The 20,114-nt window shown below is 32.6% G+C and overlaps 1 protein-coding gene across 12 annotated transcripts in view; it reads left to right on the forward strand.

The window, feature by feature from the left end:
- The window catches only part of LOC142328912 (disco-interacting protein 2 homolog B-A-like), a 164,667-nt gene that overhangs the window by 88,688 nt on the left and 55,865 nt on the right, over positions 1-20,114 (forward strand). Inside the window, exon 2 of one of the 12 annotated variants that reach the window (XM_075373068.1) lies at positions 1,300-1,370. The exons of 7 other annotated variants lie outside the window; for them this stretch is intronic. The gene's annotated coding sequence lies outside the window, so the exon portion shown is untranslated. Of the gene's footprint in view, positions 1-1,299; positions 1,371-18,769; positions 18,791-18,836; positions 18,984-19,053; positions 19,074-20,114 lie in introns of those variants that run through there. 4 more of the 12 variants (XM_075373069.1, XM_075373076.1, XM_075373070.1 and 1 more) reach the window with 4 other exon arrangements.

Consider the following 20,114-nt stretch of genomic DNA (forward strand, 5'->3'; position numbering starts at 1 on the left):
AAATATTCAATCGTTTTAATTATATTAAAATCTTTTTTTTTGTCTTTTATATTAAACCTATTTTATATTTTTGTTTTCTGGATAATTATTTTATTTTTATTTAACTAGGTGTGAATTTATTAAGAATCTGTATGTACCATTATTATACTTTCCTCTCTTTATCCGCGATACTGTTCAATCTCTCTTTTATTTTATTTGTTATACAATATTGGTTATCGGCAGTGTATTGTGTCGGTTCAATCGAAAAAGAACCTGTAGATATTTCACCAAGAATAATATACATAATTATGATACGTTATAATTTTGGACCTGGTAAAAGCTAAGTTCAAACTGCTGATAGAATCGGATTGTGTAATAAATATTATTGTAAAGTACGGTAAAAAATATATTTATAAAATAGTTTAGCGGTTTATATTTATTAAAAAGAAAGAATAATCGGTTGTCTCTATGTTACGTGTATTATAGTAAAATAGTTTTTATCGACGATTAATGGAAATGCAATTTTATCTTTTACTTTTTTATAATCGTGTACGTAATTCGGGATAAAGTGATACTGTATAATGATTTTTATGTCGTAGTCAATTCGCGCGGTAGTTATTAGGAAAAAGTATAGAAAGAATCCGATCTGACCTTGATAGTTCATCTGGCACTAGCGTGACGTAGAACGTGGATTAATCGTCGTCTAGTCCAGGGCTTCTTAAACTTTTTTATATAGCGACCCCCTTCAAGCTTAGGAAATTTTAAACGACCCCCTCCTCCATATAATGAAATATATATTAACCGTAGATGTAGATGTAATATTGCACTATTTTACAATGTAAATAAAATAAGGATTAAAGAATACGTACCCATTCATTTCACATATATATAATTGGAAACGTTGACGGGATATCGGTCGTAATAAAACACAATAAATAGAATGACATAAAACTATATATATATTTATTCAATAGAAAAAATAAACTTTTGTAACAATTTTTTTATAAGAAAACATAAAACTATATCTATATATTCAATAGAAAAAATAAACTTTTGTAACAATTTTTTTATAAGAAAACATAAAACTATATCTATATATTCAATAGAAAAAATAAACTTTTGTAACAATTTTTTTAATAAAAACATATTATTAACATCAAACAATATTAATGTGACGGATGTGATTGTTTATTTTTACACAAATAATTAAATCTAGGCTCAATTTGAGTTAGTGCAGATCGTAATACATTTTCAACGTTTATTAAAGTTGAACGGTATTTTGATTTTATGTAAGTTAATGTGGAAAATCTGTTTCTCTAGTTTCAGAAACGGGAGAAACGTGGATGTGGAACGACGCGTCGTGCCGTCTCATCCTGCCAGTCGAAAGGAAAGTAAAAATTAAATTTTTTTTTTTTTTTTTTTTTTTTTTTTTTTTTTTTTTTCGTGTAGGTGTTCTGCTTCTTTTGTTGCAGATGCCAACAGCCACCACAAAAACAAATGGTTTCTTCACTGCAGCCACGCGGTCCCCCCAACCCCTTCTCAGACACACGCGTGTCTGAAGGTTAATAAATTACGTGGAAAGAATAATTACTGTTTACTTCTTTCCAGAAAATCGCCGCCCCAAAACCGCGATCGCGAATAGGTATCATCATCTGTAAGTTACACTTACAGTAAGATAAAATAACCCAGCAATTGCGACTCCTCCGGAAAAGGGGACACATTGCTCCCTCCTTATAGCTAGTGCCCCGTTGTGGCGTATTCCTGCTAGCCTATTAAAGAGTTAGCACCGAAAGGACTTCAGTGGACGGTCTGAAGGGGAATTACGTCGGGAGGACAGGCTTTATAAGCCTAGCCTTCCGCGGTCGGCCCATGAAATGGGTTCGATAACGCTGGTTTAACAACGGATTGGAATGCAATTAAATCCGTCTTAAATTCACTAAAATAATAATAGACAAAACTTGAAAAATTAGATCCGAGATTAAAAAAAATAACCCTTTTAAAAACAAGCCCGATTAGAAAGATCCAGCAGCAAGGGACTCTGTCCAGGTTCTGCGATAAAGTAGGGAGTAATAGACTCCTGCCAACTTTGCATTCCATTCCATTCCATTCCAATGTGGAAAAGGCTGATTCACATAAATATGTTGTACAAAATGGCAGTAATTTGTTCATTGCCATTTCCGATAGTAGGGGATATTCTGATTTGATTTCTATCCAAAATTCATGCACAGGCACTTGAGAAAATCTAAGTCGCAAGGTAGTATCACTTGTTAATTCGGCAAATTCTTCTTGTGCTTTTAAGTTTAAAAAATTAATTTCTTCCATTTCAATTGAAAATGGATTGCAAATCCATTGTTGTGTATCGATATCATTGGGAAAATACCTATGCATGTAAACTTCCATATCCTTCAAATGATTAACTATAATTTTTGTTATAGGAGTATCTTTTTTTGAAATATTGTTACTAATTATATACTCGTCAGTAAATGGAAACATTTCGAGCGATCCACTTTCCACTCTGTTCTTCCATATAAGAATTTTTTTAACAAAGGCCTCAGTTTATTTTTTAACATAAACATATTAACGCAGACTCCCTGCATTGATAAATTCATATCATTGATTTTATCAAAAATATCTGCCAAATAGCATAGCTTGAGAAGCCATAAATTATCTTGAAAATAATCGGCCAAATTAGAATTTTGCTCTGTTAGAAATATAAGAACTTCATCTTTTAAAGTTAATAATCGTTTCAAACTTCGACCTTTTGATAGCCACCTAACTTCAGCATGTAACAATAAACTTGTATAATCCGAATCCATATCAATGCACAAATTTTTAAACAATCGACTATTAAGTGCTCGACTTTTAATAAAGTTAATGATTTTGACTGCATCAAAAAACACAGTGTTTAATTCTGGTGCAATTTTTTTAATAACAAGTGCCTCTCGGTGAATCATACAATGTGTAAATGTAATATGATCATTTCCAGCTTTAACAAATGCTGTAAAACCAAGATCTTGTCCGGTCATTGCTGCAGCACCGTCCGTGCACACACCAACACAATTTTTCCAATTTAATCCTTCTTTTTCAAAAAACTCATTTACTTTTTCATATATATCTTTTCCACGAGTATGACCTTCCAGAGGACGACAAAACAGTATATCTTCATGAATGCTTCCCTCATAAATATATCTTACAAAAAGTAACAACTGTGCCATTTTTGAAATGTCTGTCGACTCGTCCAGTTGTATTGCAAACTTTGAGTTGTCTTTAAGCCTCATAAGAAGCTGTTGAAATTGATCATTGCTAATGTCTGAAATTCTTTTGGACACAGTGTCATTTGATAATGGAATTTTACTAATTTCAGCAGCATACTGTTTTCCATGAACAATTTCAGACATTCTTATAGCTGCAGGTAGTAAAAGTTGCTCTCCAATAGTAAAAGGCTTTTTCGTTTTTGCTATCAAATACGAAACTTCATACGATGCCAATAGATATTTATCATTCAAAGTAACATACTTCTCCAAAGTGTTCTTTTCTTTATTTGATGTTTGCAAAAGACGCTCAAAATATTCTATTGGCTTTTTTGATAACGTTGCATGTTTAGTATTCAAATGTCGTTGCAGTTTTGACGGTTTCATGCTTTCTGCAGCCAAAACTTCTTTGCAAATTAAGCACACTGGTTGTTCTTCATTGTTGTGAGAAGACCATGTGAAGCCATACTGCAAATATGATTCGTCATATTTTCTTTTTTTTGTTTTGCTAGAAGTCGGATTTGAAGCACTGCAACTTGGTTGTGACGGCGTGGCAGACTTATTAGTTGGAATTTTAATTAGCCATTTATCCATGATGGTTAAATAATAATAAATAATTAAACAAAATGTAGTTGAACTTTAACGTAATAATTAAAAACACCAACTGAAAATTACACAGTAAATACACACATGTCACTACGAAGACAAAGCTGAGTCCAAACTGAAGTACAAACAGAAAAATAACTACACTCGAATCTTTACCAGTGCAATGACAACAAATTACGATCAGATCAACCCCGACGCATGGCGTGTTCAAAGTGTGCAGCGCACAAAGGCACCGTATCACAAAGACGCCGAAAAAGAAGCTTTCATTTAATTTTTTTTATTCTTTTATAAAAATAATATGCCGATTCGCCTAGCCTAGCTTGATTATGCTTCCGTATTGTATGTGTAAGCTGTAAGGCGACGCGGCGTCTGGGTACTTATAATCGCTAAGTTATCTTGCAAACACTGACGCCGGCGGCCAGACATCAATGTCGAACGTTCAGTTGAAAATCGAGGAGCGCGTTGTATTTATTATTTTAAATGCTACTTCCATATTTTCATTTATAGGCCCTACATAACAGTTTTGCATTGCCACATTTTTCAAAAAATAGTTATAATAAAACTACAATAGTATTTTGTATGATTTTTATTTGTATTTATATTTGTACGTAGTGTGTATACTAATTTTAAAATTTTATTTATAATGATTGAAAAGTATCAGATCTTTGCGACCCCCTTTCAGTAGTCTCGCGACCCCCCAGGGGGTCGTGACCCACAGTTTAAGAAGCCCTGGTCTAGTCTACGTAATGTGTACTCGAAAAATAAAATACTGTAATATTCTTGAAAATCAAAAAAAAAGAGAAGAGAGGATTTAAATGTTTTCAGTATTCTAACGCGTACTAAATGCCGGTGGTGATTCTTGACGAACGATATAATAATATTATAATGCGCTCTAATATTTCATCGCATTAACATCAGTTGTTATACGTTAAAAAAATAATATTTACAAAGTTTTATATGTTACGAAGACTTTAAAAAGAAGTTTATATTTATAAGATACTTAAAAAAAAGGGAAAAAGCCCGCTGTTTGATCCAAATCAATTTTTTTCTTTTACGGTGTGAAATCATACCGTTTACAAAATCGATTGATTTTTATTATTAAGATATATGTTCTGCTTTTGACGCGTATTTCAACCGAACGATTAAATAGACGAAATGGTAAATAAAAAAGTGGCGGAAATCGGGTCCGAAATCTAGTAAACCGGCTACCCACTACCGACCGTCATAGTAGACTTATCATTGTAAGTTTTCTCCGCATTATTTTAATGGAAAATATTTTAAACGAAAAAATTCTTTTTCCCGAAAGACTATTAGGAAATGTTTTCGTTTGTATTTTCCCGGCTGAGCTCATTTCTGCTATATTATTAAAACGAAAGGAAAGTATATAGTTCGGTCTTAAATTTCGATGTCGGATTTTTTGCGAACGTCGATGTTTGACGACCCCGTGAACCCAAAAGACAAACCCACCGGGTTGGTCTGTCGGTTAACTCCTCATCGCAAACAGCGATGTGGAAGTCGAGAGTTCCAACGTTCAAATCCTAGGAAAGGCAGAGTTACTTTTATACGGATTTCAATACTAGATCGTGGATACCGGTGTTCTTTGGAAGTCGGGTCTCAATTAACCGCACATCTCAGGAACGGTCGGACTGAGACTGTACAAGACTACACGTCATTTATACTCGTACATATCATCCTCTGAAGTGATACCTTACAGTGGTTCCGCAGGCTTAAGAAGGCGTCCAAAAGACAAAAAAAAACAAAAATTTCCGGAAGTTTTATGTACGTGTCTGTCGGTCTGTCTTTTTGATTAATAATACCGGAATGGCTCGATATAAATTTTTAGAAAATGACTTAAAAAACTTCTATATATGGGCTTTGACGGCATTAAATTTCGGACAAAATTAAAAAAAGGGAAGGGTAGTTTTTATTATCTTTACTTCCTTGTACGAAGTATTGTAATCTCAAATAATGTCGATTTTCAGATTTAAACGAAAATATCCATTTTGACCAACCCTGAATCCATTTTGACTATTTTCGGCGTGGCGACTACGTACATATGTATCTCGCGTAACTCAAAAACGATTAGCCGTAGAATGTTGAAATTTTGGATTTAGGATTGTTGTAACCTCTAGTTGTGCATCTCCCTTTTTGATTGCAATCGACCGATCCAAAAGCGTCCAAAAAAGCCCAAAATATTCTTTTACTTAACTGCATTTATAAGCTCTCATCTAGATCTTTTCAACGATATATCATAAGTGGTACTTTTCATCGGTTCTACAGTTATAGCCAAATAAAATTTGAATTAATGATATATTTGGATCGTAGAAGAGGAAGGCACATCGGTTCGAATCAGACTTTATCTCCTTTCCTTTTTTAAACTATTTTTTTTGTTAATTTAAATATATTAATGTATTAATAATTATCGACCTCTGATTGTAAAAAAATTACGATAAATAATAATTCAATAATAAATTAGGAAAAAATATCCTAAGTTGTTAATGAAATAAAATTTATTAACTTTTCATTTTAAAAAAAAATGTATATATGTATTTAATAGGCGTACAAGTAAGTCATATGATGTCCATACCAGATTTTTAATTTTTGATTTTATGTACAGGAGTCGTAGAAAATATAACTTATTTAAAATTCTAAAGTTATTAAGTAAATCGGATTTAAGAATGGCGGATATTCAACACTATTTTTAAACGGCTTTGCCTTCGTATTTCGAAAACCCCGTCGACCAAAAAAGTTGAAATTTAGTACAAATGACTTTTAGACCTCAACGGATTAGGGAGCATCACGGCACCCGTATTTTTAAAAATACATTCTTACCCCCTCGGGCAATAGCTACGTATACAAGATATCCCGATGTTGCTAAACTTAAGAGACCGATTCAGGGTATCGAAATAAACAAAGTTTCTTGTAGAAAATGTCCTGTCTTGCTTCTTTTTCCGTCTGGTCGAAATCTTTTGAATAAAAATTTTTTACGTCTTAAGAACAGTTAGAAATATTTTAATGAAATTTGGTGCTAATACACCCACCTAACACCTATTATAAAACAAATAAGCTTGATAACTTTACTTTGAAAATTAAAAAATGGCAGACAACAATTTTTTAATCGTTAATAGTTGCGTAAATATTAGTTTAATATATAATTTTTTGTTATCATTATTGCTTGGTATTACTTCGTTATAATGGAAAAATCTATGCATCCAAGTCATTACATCACCTTTAAAATATTTTCGTGAAAAAATGTTTAATTATTTTAAAAACTAAGAGTAAAAAAATTTTCCTTTATTCCAAACAGCGTTAGCTCACGCTCGATAGCCTCTTTACGTTGTGTCCTTTATTCATTTTCTTACTTTTACTAATATGCAGGTTTCTACCTCTGTGTTTTTAGCGAACGTTTTTTCCCCCATATAATAGCGTTTTTTGTTGGCCCATCAGTATTTTAAATTTAAAAAAGTAAAATAAAATGGTTAAATTGAACATTAAACGGTCACGAACTCTTTTTTTCCGTAGGACCTTTCAAAACTAAGTAGCAACACTCTTTTTAGAGGAGTTACCGGTAGTACTGTTGACATTCGCAAAGATTTTTACCCGGAGGTTATGTATACCTTTGTTTGTCAATTATGTTGAAGAAGAATTCAGTACACTAAAACACGATTAGGGCGTGATTAACGGTAATTCCTCCGCCCTTATAGACATCACCTATTAATAATGCGGAACAATATGTTAAAAAACCTAGAAAATTCATAACATTGTCGTGTATCTACCGACATTTTCAAGAAAACACTTTCTGTTCCGATGCCAAAACTATCGTGCAAAATAGGTAAACGGATCAAATAATAACAAGCCAGTAGTATACAAATTAAATTACCGCCACGATTACATTAAAAAATACATCGGACAAACGGGATGTGTATACACTGGTCGATACGAGTACTGTTTTCAGTCACACCGTCAAATTGTGTGAATCATCTCGTGGAAACAAGAGAGTACATACAAGTATATAAATCATAGCATGTTAATTTTTCATATCGCACGTAAAAAAAAAAAAAACTAGATCTAAACGTATTTGAATGCGTGCAATTTATCTATTAACGTACGAAATACGATTGATAAATTGAAATGTTTTCCGATTTCTTACTTAAGGGTTTCCTTACCTTTTCGAGACGGATTTCATCGATAATCAGGCGGTAAAGAAAGGTTCTTCCAGGGTTTTGAAAGCGAATCATTTAGTATTAAATAATTTTAAAGTGTTGTCGCGTTTCGTCAATCTGTTCAACAAAAGTAAAATAAAAAAAGATTTATGCTTAAACAAATAATAATAAAGTTGACCTTATTAAATATTAATACTTATTTAGCTTTTCTTTAAATTTTAACTCTTTGAAATCGGCGTCAAATGAAAGATTTTTTAAGTTATTCATTGTAGTAAAACTTTTTTTTTTCCTGTATTATGTACAACTGATACTTAGTTGCTTTCTCTGGCGGTAATTATGTTCGTTATAATATGTACAACCGGTCCTTATGGTATGTCAACTTATAGAGCTGTGTTGATGCGTGTAACTTTTTATATTCGACCGGATGAAGAAGGCAACGGGAAACTGCTCATTCTTATGTTACTTAGTAAGACTGGAGCGTAGGATGTTCGTTATTTTTGAAAATTGCTGGTTTTTTAAGCGGCTTTATCGTACAATTATTTTTAATTTGAATGCTTCCTTCTTAAAGTCAAAATTTAAATAAAATATAATGAATTTTTTATTGTGATTTTTTTTAACGGTTTTTTTTATTATAATTTTTTTAGCCTCTCTCCATTATTCGACATATATATTTTTACAAACACAGGATGATATTAGAGGGTGAAAACTGCTTCGTATTTCAAAACTGAGGGATTCTAGAAGGCAGAAACAAATGTTGATGTAAATTTTTACAAAACTATTACAAAAATTGAAAATTAAAATGGTGTGTTTTGAATGAAATATTTGTCGGTCATCTCGGATCCGTCATATTTATCAAGCTGTTTTTTTCTTTTAAATAAGAAGAGTGACATACGGTAAATGACTTTTATAATATTTTACGAGAAAAACGATGGTGAAAACTGTCTCTTGATAAACGCTTTCTTTTTTAAGTAACAAGCAATCAAATTTGCAAACACGAAAATATCGCGGTGATAATAAAAGGAGCTAAAACGCCTCGAAGTGACTTTTTTTATTTCGTATTACTTTCAGAATTACAACCGGTAATAAACTTTAAATAGTTAATGTTGGAATTAATGGCCTTGAACACTATTAATAACAGTCTTCACGATAATAAAATATGTAATATCTATACCCGATAATTTGTAACACTATACAAATTAAATAGTTCGATTGATATTATTTTATTTAATCCTCACAATTTTTAATTTTAAAATTTAGTTAAATATTTTCGGACCTAAATTACTTAATACAATAAATTTTGGAAAACAATTAAACGATTTAAAAAATATGTGACAAATTCAGATTAGTAAATCGGCTGTTACTTCACAACAAAGCGAGTTATTAAATTCTCATTTTTACTTCTTACTTCAAAATACAAGCACTGTATTCGATCGTCTCAAATTAATTACGTATTGTAAAATTAAGTTGTAACGTGTTGAAATATTTGTTCTCTAATGCAGATTATTATCTTCGTTTATTCGTTTAGTTTTATTAAATAATAATAGCGGATCCTTTAAGTGAAATTGTTGTTGACGTACGGGTACGTAATAGAGAACAACGGGCCCTTACAAGAGGTGTATGATTTATTTAATAACTTCAAAACAGACAACCAATAAGTAATTCGACTTTGACCGAGACGCATTATGATTTAAAGAAACCGGAGGAGACCAAAAACTCCCACTTATGACGCAAAGTCATTAGGTGTTTTGCATACATTTATTGCAGGTGACACGTTTAAACATTTTTTTTTTGTAATGGCTCGATTTAACAGATATCTCGGGTACGGATCCCGTAAATAAAATTTAGAAATTAAAGTTTCTTCGCTCTTTTTCTCTGTTGTCATCCGCAGATTGGTTTGCGACAAGTTTCTAGAGCCTTTTCTCTTGAGCTGTTTTATTGTTCTTAGTTTGAGGAATTTATATCATCCGTGATCTTTCTTATGTTCGTCAGTCTATCCTTTTCTCTTTGTGGTTTTCTTTCAATTATCTCTTCAATAAAGAGATAAATATTGTAACGCGCGAGTCAAACCCGCTACCTCCCTCAAAGGTATTTTTCTGACCGCGGCCACCCACAAAGGGGTTTTTGTGGCCCGCGGAGTCGGTTACAACCTAACTTCTTAAGTAAATCATATCGATTAATTAATTATATTTTTTAAGCGACTCTAAAAGATGTTGCGAAAAAATCCAAAAACGTTTCCGTAATTAGTTAAAAATAGTGTGTATTGAGATACGCCTTTTTCGCTTAGATGTCAGTTTAGGCCTGTAAATGAACATAAATATTTTTGTATTCGATTAAAATATTGTACTTAATCGCGCTCCCCAGGCCATTACAGATTAGAAATATTGGCCCGAAGATGAAAAAAAGGTTTATGACCCCGTGTAATAACTTGGAATAACGTAATCTAAACGTCAACATTTTTGTTAACTTATTTGTTTATAGATCGGTGAATAAAATTAACACAAAAATGATAATTTTTTTGAATAATCGACCTAAAATGGTTGTATAGCAGAAATTCTTTTATTACAACTTTTTCAATGACAATACCTGATGGTAGTTTCGTACAAGAAAATAAAATGGTTTTGTTAAGTACTTAAAATGTACTTAAACAGTTTTGACGTTAAGCATTTAAATGCTTAATTCATATTTTTAATTTTATCTCAAAAGATCGTATTACAAATTGAAATCGGAAACAAAATTTTGGAAATAAGATATTTTTAACTTACCTCAAAAATGAGGTTTTCAATTCATATTACAACATATTTTAATTTTTATAATAACGAGAAACGACTTCTCTTCCGGATCTGTACATCTATCTTAGTACAGTTATCTTTTTTGTTTTTCTGTTTAGCCTCCGAAATCATTGTAAGGTATTACTTCACAAAATGAATGAGGATGACATGTATGAGTGTAAGTGAAGTGTAGTCTTGTACAGTCTCAGGTCAACCGTTCCTGAAATGGGCGGTTAATTGAGCCCCGACCACCAAAGAACATCGGTATCCACGATCTAGTATTCAAATCCATATAAAAGTGACTAACGTTTCTTAGATTTGAACCTTACAACTTTCGACTTCGAAATTAACTGATTTGGGATGACGAGTTCACCACTACATCAACCCGGTGGGTCGTAGTTCAGATATCTAGATTTATATATTGTACATAAGAATGTGGGATGGAATTTTTTTAAACGTTTATTATTTCGTTTTCTTTCTTCTGCGGTTTCAAAATTGACAAAAAAGTTGCATACGCTTCGCAAATTGAACTTGAATCTACACGTGGTTGTTTAAGTGTTATATTAAATTTTTCATAAAAATTTCTTATATAGGAACCGAGTGATACCTTTCTATTTTTCTAATCATTAACGCTTTTAAATATACTGTACATTTAAAAAACCTTATCTTTAATATTACGTAAAGAGGAAGAGGGTTTTTGTTTGTTGGGGATAAACAAAAAACTACTCGATCAATCGCAACCAAATTTTTACCTGTGTTTCATGGCATAACTGAGAAGATTTTTAGATATATTTCACGTCGAAAAATCTCGAAGCACCAACCGATCGATTGCTTTCAAATTTTCAGATACATTCGTATTATACCACGGAAGGTTTGAAGCCACAGAACGAGACCGTAGCTCCCTTGAAGGTTAAAATATTAAAAATATTCATTATTTCTTCACCCCCTCCCACCGCCAAGTGGGCGAACTTGTAAATTAAAGATATTCATTAAAGAAAAAAAGAGCTTAATACTTTTACTTCATTATTTCATTTCTGCCTCCATACCAAAGAAATAAGGAGTTTTTTGTCAAAGGTGTGCGTGTGTACTTTAATTGCCGTAGTTACTATTATTCTATCTTTTGTAATCGAGTTTCTTTTTCAAGTTTCTATAAAGCCTCAATACTATAACTATTATTTATCACTATTATTTTCACACGACCATGAGGATAACGAACAGTGCGGGGATCCAGGGGGCGGAGTCCTCTGGGTCGATGGGAATGGCGACCGAAGCGAGCTGTGCGTCCATGGGGTACGTCCCTTGGTCTCGAGGAGCCCATGAGTCGGGCTCCGGGATTCACCTGCGTTGATCTGACCGAGTCCCGAGGGTCCAGGTTCTGGCTAGACGGGCCGTCTAGTTAAATAATAAAAAAGCTTATTAAATATCTAAAAAATAGCATATCCGAAACCGTACAAATAGATAACGTTAGATAAATGTATAACCGAAACAAAAAAAAAATAGCATAAATAAGATCTTAAAATAAAAGTAAAAAAATTGATGTGGACACCATATGACTTCCTTATACGCCTGTTAAATTACATATACACATTATTTAAAACGAAAAGTACATGTTTTTATTTCATTAATAACTTCTGAGATATTTTTTATTATTATTGAACTACTATTTATTGTAAAAATATTTTTACAATCGGAGGTTAATAATTATTAATAAATCTAAATATTTAAATTTAAAAAAAGGAGATGAAGTCGGATTTGAACCGATGTGCCTTCCCCTTGTAAGATGCAAATATTTCATTGATTAAAATTTTATTTGGCTATAACTCTGGAACAAATAAAAACAAGTACCGCTTATGATATAGAATTGAAAAGCTCTCGATGAGGGCTTATTACTGCAGTTAAGAAAATTGGATTTTGGGCTTTTTGTACACTTCTGGTTCAGTCGATTGCAATGAAAAGGGAAGGTGCACAACTAGATGTTACAACAGTCCTAAATTCAAAATTTCAGCATCCTACGTCTAATCGTTTTTGAGTTATGCGAGATACATAAGTACGTACAGATGTCACGTCGAAACTAGTCAAAATGGATTCAGGGATGGTCAAAATGGATATTTCTATTGAAATCTGAAAACCGAAATTTTTCGCGATCACAATACTTCCTTTACTTCTTACAAGGAAGTAAAAAAAAAAACAAAAAAAAAACAATCTGGGTGTACAGGCCCTCATCTGTTTACAGAAAAAATCGCAACAGTGCTAATGAAGGTGTAGAGACCAATAACTATATCTGTAGTTTATGCGATAACTAGCTTAAACTATAGAAACAAGAATCAAAGTAAAATATCAATCGGGCAACAATAAAACTTAAAGAAAAGTAAAAATTATTAAAAGAGCTCAACTAAGAGCGAGATAAGATTAAAAGGGCTGTTATATATGAATGCACCGCAAAAAATGCAGTTGTTATCCAAAATAACTCTTGTAGTTCTTTAACATATCGCAAATATGAAGAGGTAATTTAAGAGGATGGGAGATTTCTACTTTGTGGGGTCAAAAATAAATCGATTTTTTTTACACATTTTCTGAAGTTGTATATACTTTCAAGAAATACCTCTGTAAATTTTCAGGTTTAAACTCGTAATATTTGCGAAGTTATAACGAGTCGGAGTATTTGAGACGTAGGTAGAATTTCGAATCGCTGTGGAGTGACCTGGCGTCTCAAGGTCTCTCTGCTCCTTATCGTTTAGGTTTGCAGTTGCCTAGTCATTCCAAAACCTTTTTCTATTATGAACAGAATACATTCCAGAGTGTAGTATTATACCCGCATTACATTACAATGGTTTATTACAGTTTATTACATTGCAGTCTATTTATGACCGTGGTGTGACACGTTTCGAGATTTTTATTTCGGTAAATATATTTTTTATTTATTTCAGTTTCTGAAATTTTAGTAGCGAAAGACGCTCGTTAAGAATTTTTGCTTATTTTCTATTTTTTATGGTGTTTGTTAGCGCAAAAGGAAAAATAGGAAGTAAAACAATAAAAAACAATTATTAATTATTCTTATTTTTTTATTCTTAAATTATTAAGAATAATAATAATAAAAATGTCGAAGTCGATGTAGGTAACATGCAGTGATGTCGGGTTATACAATTGATGGTTAATTTACTGAAAATTCAGTTCCAAAGCAGAAAACGTCGTTGGATTCATGATCAGTGAAATTTGTGATCGAGACGCTTGATTTTTATACGCCTTTTTCTCGAAACAATTTTTTTCGGAACCGGAGGTAGTACTCGGCACCTACCAAATTATCAAATTGCCATACTTCTGGATTTAAAATGTTCAGCGACGTCGTCTGCATGTTAAAAAAGTAGAATGAAAAAAAACCATAAAAACTTCTTTTTTATTTACGATAAAAAGTTTAAAAATGTTGAGAAAAAGATTTTTTGGTTTAAGTAACCGCAATTCAGCCAAAAATGATTTTTTACTTTCCCGTCTTGCGCCATAGAAGAGCCACAGCTGTAAAAGGGAAAATATTATAATCGGTCCAATTTGGGCATTTGCGTTTTACACCGGATCTTGACGTTTTGACACCTAAGGAACTCAAAAAACCGGATGGAAATTTTCCGAATATTCGTATGTACGTGTGTGTGTTCGGTGTCGTAGTACTCTAAATCACCTTATATGTGCAGAACTACTGGACCGATTTTGACCAAACTTGGGGTCAGGTTACTTCTGTATATGGGGGGGGGGGCATTGATGCCGTTAAATTTTCAACTTAAAAGGTCAAGGAGGTAAGGCCACCCTTACTTTTTGTTGAGGTTCGACCTTGTTGAGCAAGGTCACCCTCAATATCTCAAGATTTCTCCTAATTAAGATCTTATTTTTCTTATGCACATATATTAATTAAAAATGAATATTTCCAAATCGTACGCCCACCCAAACATTCTGTAAACTATTGTTTAAATGGGTATACTGCGTCAATAGTACCCCCTGTCACCACAAGGAGCGCTAGTGCAACACTGACGTGCTAAATTAAGTTGGGTGATGATGGGAAAGTCCTACAGCTGTGTTGTCAATTTTTTTAATTTCACGTAATTTCTTCAATAATTATCTGTTTCACCATCCACCATCATATTTGGCAATATCCCGACTTTGACCAGCTCTACTTATCTTTTCATCGTTTAAAAACTTGATACATTTTTTTTATATATAATTACGTACACAAAATTAATTTATTTTTATTATTTTTTAAATAATTTTTTGAAATCGCCTGTTTTCGAGGCATACAAGGTAGAAACTCCTTTGTACTTACGCTCCAAAGCCGCATAACACACGTACGCACTTACACATAATAAACAAGAATATATGGCCTACGTTGAGACGGAAATTTCATCTTTCACATATCTGTCCATCTCTTGTATCCATGTAGTGGATCTTATATCCGATTCTTAACCGACAGATCACGACTTTATCCTAAGTGGATGACGTGTGGTTCATTTTTAAAATCCATTTTTTTCTAATTTTTCAAAGCGTGCAGGTTTCCATTTAAAAATCGATTCTTACCTTATTATACCGGTAAATCGGCTTGTAGTAGGAACAATTTTCTTTCTTAAATAAAAATCTTTTGGGACGTTTTTTATTACACGTCGATCAAAGTCATCATCAGTTGCAGTATTCTTTTGTTCAGGACGTTTTGACCTGGTCTAGGTAGTACTTTCATTATACCGTCGAGGCTTCTTTCGTATACGTTTAGTTTTCGAAATTTTTTAATAACTTGACGTTTTTTCGGTACACTTGTTAAGAGGAAAACGAAAAGATTCTTGTTTAGCTTCTTATTCGTAATACTTAATTACAATTCGATCATTTCCAACCGTACAACAATAATTTTACTACCTTTTCGTCCAGTCGACATCGCACATAACTTAAAATCTAAAACGATTACGTAAAATACGACAATTTTTATTCAGCATAATAAAACGAGTTAATACGAAAAGTATTGCATACTAATAGAGGGTCAATGATCGGACCTATGTTAAAAGGACGTCACATATGATAGGCTGGCGCATGCGCTGTAGCCCCCTCTGTACCACCTTTCTGTACCTTCCACTTGATTATGACTCAGTAATAATCCCTTGTGCATGTTACGATAAGTGGATTCACAACCGATAAGTAGTTCACATTTATTCCGCTTATGATGTTAAATTGATCGCGCTATACATCGTGTCTATGCACCCGAGATATCGATAACGTGTTACACAATAAAAAAAAGAAATTACTTTTAAATTACCTGTTAAATACTGCATTATTTGAATTATCTGTTGGGAATGTACGTTTCTTTTTTTTCTTTTTTTAAGAAGTTAAATACGGGTCATTTGTTCTAACAGTTGTAGGCAAACTGTCTTTAAGTATAGAGTTTCTCCCACAAAAAGGAATAGCCATTCCCAAAAATAACAATCATTCTCTACGACAGGCTTATTAATATGATGAAGAGTGGGGAATGTAGTGGTTTCCTTTTCATTGAGTCGATTGTACTGTTTTATATCAATTTGCGCCACGAAATTCAGGTAATGTTAATTATATAGAAAGACCACTCGCATATAAAAGTGATAATTTTGTTGTTTTTTCTACGCTGATTGTGGATAAAAAAAAGTGTGGGTCTACCGTAGTTTTAGAATTATAAACATTTTTCAAATGAAAAATCAAAAAGTACATATTCCAGTAGCGGCGTGTTTTGTATACATTTAAAATCGGCCAGTATAATATTTAAGGGTTAATTAGACGTGGTTGACGAGCAAAGCGAGCGTTAGATTATGTTTTGTTAGGTATTTTCGTTCTAACCCACCGGGTTGGTCTAGTGGTGAACGCGTCTTCCCGAATCAGCTGATTTGGAAGTCGAGAGTTACAGCGTTCAAGTCCTAGTAAAGCCAGCCAGTTACTTTTACACGGATTTGAATACTAGATCGTGGATACCGTTGTTCTTTGGTGATTGGGTTTCAATTAATCACACATCTGAGGAACGGTCGAACTGAGAATGTACAAGACTACACTTCATTTACACTCATACATATCATCCTCTGAAGTAATACCGGAACGGTAATTTCCGGAGGATAAACAGGAAAAAGAAAAAGGTATCGTAATAACTTAATTTTAACTAACTACGTATTAACTATGTAATACTTTGATTTACAACAACGTTCGGTAACCTCGTTTAATCTTGGCATATATTCTGTCATGGTGTTGGTGTTATCCATCAATAAACAACATAAAGGTTTAGCTCTACCTTAGTTTTTAATTGTGACCATGTCTTTGTTGCAATAATGCTGATCATTTTTTTACTTTTTCTTAACATATGAGAAGCGATTAAAAGTCAGTTGTGACACAAGCATTAGTATTCAGATAAGTATATTTTTATGTATCTATTCTAATGGAAATGATTCGCATATTTTTTCGTTTTTTCTGTATCACAATTCTGTATTCGTATCGATTCCAAGAATCGATTAAATAGAATAGAATAGTAAATATTTAATACTATTAAATAGTAAATAGAATTACAATTATCGCTTGAGGAGTTGTTTCCAATGAATCCCCTCAATAAAACATTATCGGTTTGTACCGCTCATTTCTTCCAAAAATTCACCGCTCTGTTATTAATCTTTCTTCGTTGAATTTCCTTTTTCCGATTTTTTTCTTCTTCAATCAATACTTCTTTTTCACCTCCTGATGACGTTGAATTCTTATCCACCCGTAGTATGCATTCATCCCGACAAAAAGTTTCTCGAAATCGGTAATAGTATTTGGGTACGTATCAAGTTCTTGCTCCAAAAAATATTCCCGGGGAAGACGAATGATCAAATGATAAGCGATGAATTTACACCCTCACTTTAAAGATTTGCACGCATTATCGAACCATGTACCCTTCAATATATTCAATTTCATGTGTTCATATTGCAGCGCGCTTTTATACGTTTGCGATGAGCATTCTCGTTTATATAAGTGCGGACACATCGAAATAATAATTGTTCGCATAAAATCTCATACCTTCGCTGCATCGTGGACATTTTTTAAAATCGTAGGTCACTTTTTCTATAAAATAAGGCTGTAACGAGTCATTATCATTATTACTCGTTTAACTTTTTTTTGTAATTTAACCTTAACGTTTTATTACGATCTACTGATTACTGAAATAAGTATTCAGATAACCGAAATCAGTTTAAAAAAAAAATTTTTAAATGTAATTACGACATCAGCAAACATAATCTCTAACGCCCGCTTCGCTCGATAACGTTGTTTAATTTAAAACTTACGGTAGACAGACACTTTTTTTATATTTATAATCGGCGCGGTGAAAACAATATATACAAAGATTATTTTGATTACGCGTCGTCTTTCTATATAATTACCCGACTGATATTCTGCCCCACAAGACTCGTCTTCATTATATTCACTACAGGGGCTGGGTACGGGTGTGGATATTCACTACAGGCGCTGGTAATAAACATCGTTACTCTCAGAGAAAGCAAAATAAACCGGTGTACCTCGGTTTCTTTGTCACACCCTTTCTGTGTAAAGCAGTACATCGTAATATTTATATACTATTTCTATTCGATCGGAGAAGTACATTGTTTACAGGAAATTGGAATTTTATTGTATATTTGGTTGCGTTTAAATTGTACATTTATTTATTCTCTTAAGTTAAAAAAAGGCTAAAGTCCATTTACATTTATCTAACGTCCATTTATCTTTAAGACGGATGAATTATGACACTTATTACGTGTGAAAAATGACAAAACGTGACTGAGATTGGAGTAAAGATCCTTCTGGATAAATATAAAGATTTCACCATTCGGCCACAAAGGTCGGATGGTGTCTAAATATATACGTATTGTTCGACTCGTTGAAATCTTTTATATTTATTCGTTTTTATTCATCGTAATTGCATTATTTAAAAATAATATCGATTAGCCTAATAATACTCCTAAATTAAGTTTCGTGGAAATCCCCGCCGATAGATAGTATTCAATCGTCACTGGTAACGTACAAAAAAACTGGTTTTGCTTCAGTTTGGTGTTAGCGTTTGGCTTCGCAAGTTCGCGTAACCTTCTACTTAATTCTCTGTTTATGTATTCAGCAGTGAGAGTGCGTTTATTATAAATATTTTTTTATTTTATTTCAATTTTGTACGTGTTTTCTAAGGAATTCATTGTTATCGTGTGTTATTTAAGGTAGCGTTTTGTTTTTTTAAATCTAAATCCATTTATATTTTCGATGAATGGGTGTGATACGTGTTATTTATTTTAAGTCGTTCAGTTATGGTAAAAATTTTTACTCTGTCTTTTTATAAAACGCTTTTTGAAACTCATTTTTCTTTAGCATTATGTTAATATTAGTACATACATTGAAAATAAACCTACTTATAATGTTATATATATATATATACAAAAATATAAATATTTCTCTTTTTCAAAATCGAATCCTTCAGGAACAAACAAAAAATTTAATGCTCTCTATGAGATGTTGTCCCTCTTGCTTTCAGTTGTTAGTCCTCTGAATTAACAAAAGTTGAAATATTGTAATATTAAGTACTTTATTCATTCGGAATGACTTCCTTCTTCAGGGACCAGAAAAAAATCGATAGCATTCAGGAAGTCAGATCCTCTTATCTTCGGAAGTCCTCTAGCCACATCGATTAATAAATAAATAGAAATTATATTATAATATATTATATTCAAAGGCTATTTTTAAATACGCGTTCTCTTTTCCAAAAAAGGTGCAAAACCTCGGTCCCTTGCTTCCTTAAGCCCTCTAGTTCCCGTACCCTCTCGATTAATCATATTTATAAAAATGAAATTTGTTTTCATATTTGTAGAAATATTGTCTTATTCTCTTTTTTTTAAATCTACTATAAGTACCGGTTAAAAAAAACAAAAAGTTGTGTCGTACTTTATTCCCCCTCGGTTCGTAAGTACCTTCACTTCCTCGCTTCCTAATCCCTTAAATTAATTATTCCCTTTCCCCTCCAGGCAACTCCGCCCTCTCATTAAAAAAATAAAAACTATGATAACTAGAAATTTATTTTCAGAATTATTCTATGTTTTAAGAAATCTAAAAAAATTCAATCGTGAAAGAGGTTCGCGACCCCTCTTGCACCAATTAATTAATATCGAAATATTGTATTACACTAACCGTTTTTATTTTTAAAAACAACTTTGAAGGAAAATGAAAAAATTGATGCATCAAATTGGGGCATCATCCGGCTCTCAAGACTTCATTCAGTTGTGAAAAACTAGTTATCCTCTCTGTTAGCGTAAAATCTATATTTGGGAAAATAAATATAACCTTTCTGATACGTGCAG

Source organism: Lycorma delicatula, chromosome 8 (genome assembly GCF_047948215.1).
Source record: "Lycorma delicatula isolate Av1 chromosome 8, ASM4794821v1, whole genome shotgun sequence".
NCBI lineage: Eukaryota > Metazoa > Arthropoda > Insecta > Hemiptera > Fulgoridae > Lycorma > Lycorma delicatula.